The 7864-nt window shown below is 40.7% G+C and overlaps 1 protein-coding gene across 1 annotated transcript in view; it reads left to right on the top strand.

Moving 5' to 3' along the window:
* The first annotated feature begins 746 nt into the window (after window positions 1–746).
* Window positions 747–7864, top strand: part of shroom1 (shroom family member 1) — a 24306-nt gene continuing 17188 nt past the window's right edge. Inside the window, exon 1 of the mRNA XM_034311259.2 lies at window positions 747–892. The gene's annotated coding sequence lies outside the window, so the exon portion shown is untranslated. The remainder of the gene's footprint in view (window positions 893–7864) is intronic.

Raw genomic sequence — 7864 nt, 5'->3', positions numbered from 1 at the left:
TGAACAGAAAAGCATCTCAGGACACAGAACACACAGAACCCTGACGTGGACAACAGCAGAAGCCCACATCGGGTTCCTCTCCTGGCAGAAGCCTGAGGCTGCAGTGGAGACTCACTCACCCACACTTGGACGTTGGATAAAGACCAGGTGTTACAGGTGTTACAGGTGTTACAGGTCTTATAGATATTACAGATATTATGTGTGTTACACGTGCTGCAGGTGTTACAGGTGTTATATGTGTTACAAGTGTTATAGGTATTATAGGTGTTACAGTTGTTACAGGTATTATAGGTGTTACGGGTGCTGTAGGTGTTACAGGTGTTATAAGTGTTACAGTTGTTACAGGTGTTACAGGTGTTATAAGTGTTACAGTTGTTACAGGTGTTACAGGTGTTATAAGTGTTACAGTTGTTACAGTTGTTACAGGTGTTATAAGTGTTATGGGTGTTACACGTGCTGCAGGTGTTATAGGTGTTATAGGTGTTACGGGTATTATAGGTGTTATATACTGTGTTACTGTGAGTATAAATTATATAAAAATAAAAAGCAGCTTCTGTAGAGCAGAAACGCACATGCAGAACTGCAGATGTTCAGTTAGATCTCTGTAGCATGTTCCTCAGGTCAGTAGTGTGCAGTAGCTCTGCTCATACCTGCTGCATTCACGTTAACCAAGCCCAGTCATTTCCCGTGAAGCGTTAGGCCCCGCCCCCTCCGCTCTCTGATTGGTTGATTTGGCGGTGGCTGTCGCGAGCTCTCGGTACAGAGTTACCGTAAAGGCAGCAGAGGAGCTGAAGGTGTCTGAGGAACGCGTTTGTCCAGTTTCTCTTCTAACGACATGGAGTGGAGAGAAAGCCACGCGCTCCAGCACTGCGCGCTTCACAAGTAAACACAGGTGAGGAACTTCTCCCAATAATACAGAAACACGGATCAGTGTGTGTGTGTGTGTGTGTGTGTGTGTGTGTGTGTGTGTGTGTGTGTGTGTAACAGGTTGTGGTGTCAGTGTGTCGCGCGCACAGGTGTGTCTTTAGCAGTGCTGTAGATTCACTACATTATACATTATACATTATATATTCTATATTACACGAGGTTAGCATTTCACTCTGAACAAACTCAGTAGCCATGTTTTCAGCAGCTGTTACACAGTGTGTGTGTGTGTGTGTGTGTGTGTGTGTGTGTGTTCGTGTTCATCATGACCAGCAGAAGTGGAATAACTAATGCAGTGTGAATGAAAAGGAAACAGGAATACAAAAAAAACAAAAAACAAAAGCTTAACCAAACCTGTTTGAGGTCAGTGGGAGCAGTCTGGGCATGCTGAAGGAGGAGGAGGAGGAGGAGACTGTAGAAGATGTGAATTATCTTTACAGTAATGCTGGGTTTGTCTCTCAGGTCAGGTCTCAGGTAATAAAACAGGAATATGAGTTTGTTAAAAGTGAGTGTGAGCTGATTTTATTGTTCTGTTCTGTTTTGTTAGAGTACTGATCAGCTCACTGAATGATTTGTGCTAGTAATGATGGTTATGTTTAATTCAGTCGAGGAGAAATGGCAGTATTTGGTGCTTTGTTGGGAGGAAATGAGACACCGGTGTGGCTGAAACCCAATCACTCGGTGTTTCAGTTTGAACGCCGAGCCGCTGAGCGTCCTCTGAGTCCAGGCCGTGGAAAAGGACTCCTTGGAGAGGTCCATGTACACACCTGACGTCATTTCCAACGGCTTATGCACACACAAACAAACACACACCACACCTGCACTATCTCTCAATCTCTCTCTCTCTCTCACACACACACAAACACACACCTTCTGAAACTACTGAATCACTCAAGGAACCATACAGGAACCTTTATCAGAGACTGAAGGTCTTGCAGCATGTAGACAGTCTTTTACTCATGACCATAAAGTCTGGTGTCGCAGGACGTCATTAACGACGACGTAGCCTCAAACAGGATATAGTGGAGATGCTCTCACACGTGACTCCTGCCACAGGCTACTGTCTGGTGAAGTTTTAGAGGAAAACCTTCCAGTCATCCAGCGTACAGTCTAGCAGCTCGTTTCTGGACGTACCTTTCTTCAGGTGTGTTCCGTACAGCAGGTGTGTTTGCCAGGTTTCAGCGAAACTTCCTGCCAAACTGCATCTCAAAAACCACACAAAAGACCTGAAACTAAGTAACTCTGAGGCATAAGAGGAAAACCATGCTGACATGCTGTTATAGGAAAATAATCTGCTTATCTTGCCGCTCCATCGTGGATTATTTTCCTATAACAGCACACCCTGTTGTGTTTTATTCCTAACGTAACAGTGTCAGTAGCAGAAGCATCACTGAGTAAAATGATAATATTCATACAGGTTATTATATTGATATTAGCCCATGTTTTTGAAGTGCTCTATATTAATCAGTCCACACACTCGCTGCTGTTGTCAGGATGTTGTAATGTGACATTAGCAAGGCTTATTACGTGTTTGTTTTTTAACTCTGATTATTAGAATTCTTTGGTATTGAATTGACGTGCTTTGTCATGCTTTCTGGATTTTATTGTTGATTGTAAACTCTGTACATTCCTGTGTGTGTAATAGGAAACGTTGGTTTCACTAAAGACATATGAGTAGTTGGATGTTGTCACTGTCAATATAGCATGATGCTAATGTGATGAGGTACTTTAACATTTTAAGTTCACATTTTAGTTTTATTTACACACAAGATTTGCACAGTTAAACCCTCCAGTTACCGTTCAGTCTGTCGTCAGTGTATACTGAAGTGCAGTTACTCCTAATGCCCCGAGTCCTGAGTTTGCATGTGATTGTGCTCAGAATGAACCAGTCACATGCCCCGTTATAAAAGGGTGTGCATACTTATGCAACCAGTTTATTGTTAGTTTGTTCTTTTTCTTTTATTTCTTCCTAAAACAATTCTATTTTTTTTTCACCAGAATTTTGTAGGTTAATGTGCTGCATCGCCTTAAAGGTGGAAAAAGATCTGACTTGATTTATCTTGGTTTAATTTTTACATCACAAAACCCTGCAGTTTTAACAGAGCTGTGTAGAATTTTAATATCCGCTGTAGCGTGAGGAACTTTGCTGAATCAGTATGCTACGTGAACATTTCTTTGAGAATTCGGCCTGCAGTGGATCCTGCGGCACCGTGTGATGGATCGAGCTCTCTGTGGTGGTGATGATCTCTCCGAGTTCTCTTTCCAGGGTTTCTGGGAGATTAAGAGAACGATGAAGCGTGATAAAGGCTTACTGACGCACAGTGGTGGACTGTAAGCTTGTGTGTGTGTATTGTGTGTGTGTGTGTGTGTGTGTGTGTGTGTGTTCTCATTAAAAAACAATAATCTTCTCAGTCTTTTCATTTTGTAAAAAAGTAGTAAAAGTAGTTGTTATCTCAGTAACATGAAACATGTAAGTCATTAAATCAGGGTTTAAGTAGAAAGCCGGTGTTCAGCGCAGTTCAGTTTCTCTGCTGTAACACACTTACTGACGCTGGTGATTAATTATTCAGATTAATCCCGTGTCATTTGAGGAAGGAAATCCCCAAATTGTGCTAGAATCTCCTAGCGTTCACACTGGCAGGTGTCTTGTGCGTGTGTTGACAGCAGTTGTTGGCATTTAACCATGTAACCAAAATATACAGGCTACCGTCCACCGTACGATTTATACACATCATGTTTGTTAAAAGTTTCTTTACTTCCGTCCAAGCTTTATTTTTTTCTTGCTAGTGTCTCTAAACAGCTTTACTGAGAGGTCGTGTATGGCAGGAGAAGATAAAACCACAGTTATAAAGTTTTCTTCCACAGTAAATGGGAACTAACTGCAGATAGAAGCTAAGGTTGTGAGCAGGGAACTGAAGAAACGTCGGACCGCACACGCCACAGGATTGGCCGAGGAATCATTTGAGACAGTCGTTAGGATTTATTGCTTTACAGCTTCATAATTTGGTTGAGAAAATCTCAGTTCACTCGCCGCTTGTCACTGAAATCGCGGCTCCGTGTCGTGTTTGTGCATGTACATCACTTTCACTCGTATGAACGCAGGGTTACGCCATCCAGGACTGAATACTTTTCTGTTTCTCATGGAGAATTTACAGTAGGTCCACCCCAGATTCTGAACAAAGTTGATCACAGATCAATCGGAGGATAATAAATCAAATTGAATCGCATCGTAGCAGATTCAGTGGCAGCATTAAATAACAAATCGCTGCCTTTTGAATTGAAATTGTGTAGAATCGTGTGGAATTCCTGGTCAATATCACATTCGCTTACATTTAAATAGTGTCTTAAATAGTGCAGAAACTTGAATTTAAATTTTTTATTTCAGTTAGATATTTCATTTGTTTACATTTTTGCTACATTTCAAAATTTCTGTTTATTTCCTGTTTTAAATGAAAACAAAAAATTATGGGATTTTTAACGTGCTCTGAGACTTTTCGACTCCACTGTATAAGTAAATGTTTCATGCTTTGGCAATTCCTGGTGTCTAGGATTATAAGACCTTGTTTAGGAAAGACGTGGCATCTGGTTTCAGTAGTGTCACATCGCTCAGGTTCCTCAGGTTTCATCCCGCTGTTTGTGTACGCAGCGCTAGCATGAAGCAGTCATACGGTTTAGCGTAGCCCTTAGCCGTGTGCTCGGGTTTCGGTCTTATTGCCTGTGATGAGAAAGTGTGTGTGACGAGCCGTCAGTGTGTCTTGAGATAGTGATACGGTTATCACATTAGCTCATAAAAGAGGTATTTACAGTACGCTGTGTGTTAGAGTTTGGAGTTTGTTGTGTAATTATGGTGTATTTGGAGTGCAGGACTGTTCTGTTTAACACTGAGACCCAGAGGATTGTTGCTGTTCCTTCACAGCCTGGCTGAACAAAGGCTTTACTTTACATGAACATTTCCACTCATTATCAGCAGTTCTATCTTTTCCCTTCCTTCCTGCTTTTGCTTTCACCTCTCCATTCTGTTTTTTTCTCTCCTCTCTCTTGTTGTCCACCTCTGCGTCCCTGCCAAGTAACAAAGTTCAGCAATACGCTCTTGTTGAGTTTAATCATCGTTTAATCATAAAGCTGAAGTTTAATCATTACGTGCTTTATTACAGCTCTCCCTCTCTCTCTCCCTCTCTCTCTCCCTCTCTCACTCCCTCTCTCTCTCTCTCTCTCTCTCTCTCTCTCAGCTTGAATAGAGAACCAGCTCTAATGAGAGCTCTTTGTCATCTTCTCGAGTTTAGAAAAGTATAATAATGAACATAATGAGGTCTGAGGAGCACTTGCTGCACGCTCCTGCATATCGCACACCATTAGGAATTTAATAGTATACATTATCTTTAAATTGTTCTGCATGAGGCTTTGTGTAAAACTTCATAGCCAGGTGAATAGACTGGGTTCATTTCTTCGCTGTCATTACTGCTGGAGTTCAGTTTCTAATTTGAGTCAGACTGAAAAGCACTTCAGCCAGAAAAAAAGCAAAACATTAGAGAAGCTCACAAGCTGAAGCATATAGACGTCACGCAGCAGTTAGTCCTGAGGTTTATTTAGATTTTCTGACCTTTGTGAATCGTGCAATCAATAACCCGGACTGTTAACTGTATATTTAGACATTAACACTTTATAAAATATTCCCCTTTATAAGAGTTACATCAGGAAAAACTTCCTATTCCACCACTTTACGCTGAGAAAGTACAGATATTTGTTTGTGGTATGTGTAGTATGCGGAAACAGTGTCTTTTTGCGAGTCAAATATCTGATCGGACTATGCAAATCTCGCTCATCAGTGTCATTTGGTGGATGAATAGTATGCTCTTTCCTTGTCCAGATGTGCTTATGTAATTATATTTGTCTTACTTTGGGCAGGGCTTTAATTATTTACAAAGTCATATAACAATCTCTAAAATAAATCTCTAACCGCTTGGCACTCGGGGCTGGTGTCTGCTGCGGCTCAGGGTTTAGATTTATTGTTTAAGTACGCAGCGTTTCAAAGCCGTGTGATGAATCCACTGCAGTTCGTGGTACAGGGATGAGGTCACGTCTTCACCTGCTGGACTGCCGGCGGTCAGAAGAGAAGCGTAGAGCTGAAGACAGAGGAAACAAACTTCATTTATTTCACTTCATTTATTTCACAGTGAGCGCTGTTGTGCTCTTATTTTCAAAATGCAGCTTGGCAGAGCTGCAGAAGAGAGTAAATAATGCATAAGTGAGCGTTCTCGGCCTCCATTTAATTATTAACTTCTAGCCGCCCTGAGAAGGAAAATACTTTAACACAGTTAAACGGCCGAACATCTCACTGCTCTGAGCGTCTGTACGTTCCAGAGACGCTTAAACATGGGTTAAATCTGAACAAAGCAGATTAATGATTCATATCAGAGAGAATAATGGATATAATTTGTTGCATATACACTAACAGAACTTAGGGATTACTTTATAGTGGAATGAATTGGCACTGAATTTGACTGACAGGTGGCCAGGGCTCGGCGATATGACGATATATCAATATTGTGATAAATTATTTCTCTGTGCTTTTCTGATATATTGTGGATTACAAACTGACTGGATGCAGGTGATGTGATGTCAAAATACTGTACTTAATATTTAAAATCATAAAATCATTTTGAAAAATTGTTTTTATTAGTGGTTAATTAAATATTTTCAAGGTATTATAAATAAAAGTGTTATTTATTAAGTATTACATTTATTGTAAATGTGTTTATTACTATTAAACGTGTGTATTTTTATTGATAGCAGTTGTGTAGTGTAATGCAGCTCTCACTGTATCGCTGCCAGTTTGTGAGTAAATCTGCGAGAATCGTGATCTGATGTTTTTGTCACATTGCTCAGCTCTACAGTTGACTATCACTTGATTGCACGACTTCATGGCCTGAGCACTTGGTTAATAATTATATGATATTTTGGAAACGTTTCAGGCGTGAATGTCTGTCTGACATCTGTAGCTCATTTTATGTGGATTTTCTGACGCATGTGGCTTTTTCTCAGCTTCATGAGCCTACATGTTAACGTCCCCAAGAATTTTCTTGTTTGCTGTCCAGATGTGCCATGCCTCTGATTATATATGATGTAAGATTATAAAAACCTTTGTTATGATTCTGGGTATAACCTTCAACACTGTGAGGTCGGTTAGCTTTAGCAGTCCACAGTTTGCCTTTGCCAGTGACCAGAACATCATTTTTTTGCTTTAGGGTAATGAAAATAAAAGAATAATAATTAAAGTAATAAATGGAACCCAGTGTTTGGCCTCTCATCTCGCAGAGCTGATTGTGTTCCTGTCTTACAGAGATGCATGACGTAACTCAGTATGTGCTGGATGTAGATATACTCGCTCGCTCTTATTTGCTTTACCTGTGTCAGCTTATCATGCACATTCCTTTCTGTGTGTAATTACCTCCAGAGTGCTGATAAGACATGGGTGAAAGTGCATTATTAGCCTTTAGGTCCTCTGGGTGGGATTTCATACAGTTAGTAACAGAAGTGACTGTGTCTTTTGCAGTGAATTGTTAAATATGTTAAATATGTTAAATATGTTAAGCATGGACAGTGTAAAATTATGGAAAACATAAAAAGCGGTATGTGCATGCATACAGTAGAGCAGTAACAGTAATAGCACGTTTAACAGTTTGTATTGTTTAAATGTGTTTTAGTTTTTTGTTGTGTTGATGATTTGGGGGTAGAAACGTTTCTTAAATTTTGTGGTCTGATTTACCCCGACTCACACGGAACTCACACGGAACTCACACGGAACTCACACTTCACGTAAATGTCGCATCGAGGGTCACATCAGGCATCACGCCAGTCTTCACCGGGCACGACTCAGCCGCGTTCCTCTGAGACACTGACTGCTGAATTTAGTCTGGTTTTGCAGCTTCAACGTTGTGAG

This window comes from Pangasianodon hypophthalmus, chromosome 15, assembly GCF_027358585.1.
Source record: "Pangasianodon hypophthalmus isolate fPanHyp1 chromosome 15, fPanHyp1.pri, whole genome shotgun sequence".
NCBI lineage: Eukaryota > Metazoa > Chordata > Actinopteri > Siluriformes > Pangasiidae > Pangasianodon > Pangasianodon hypophthalmus.
This window is presented reverse-complemented; position numbering and strand designations above follow the sequence as displayed.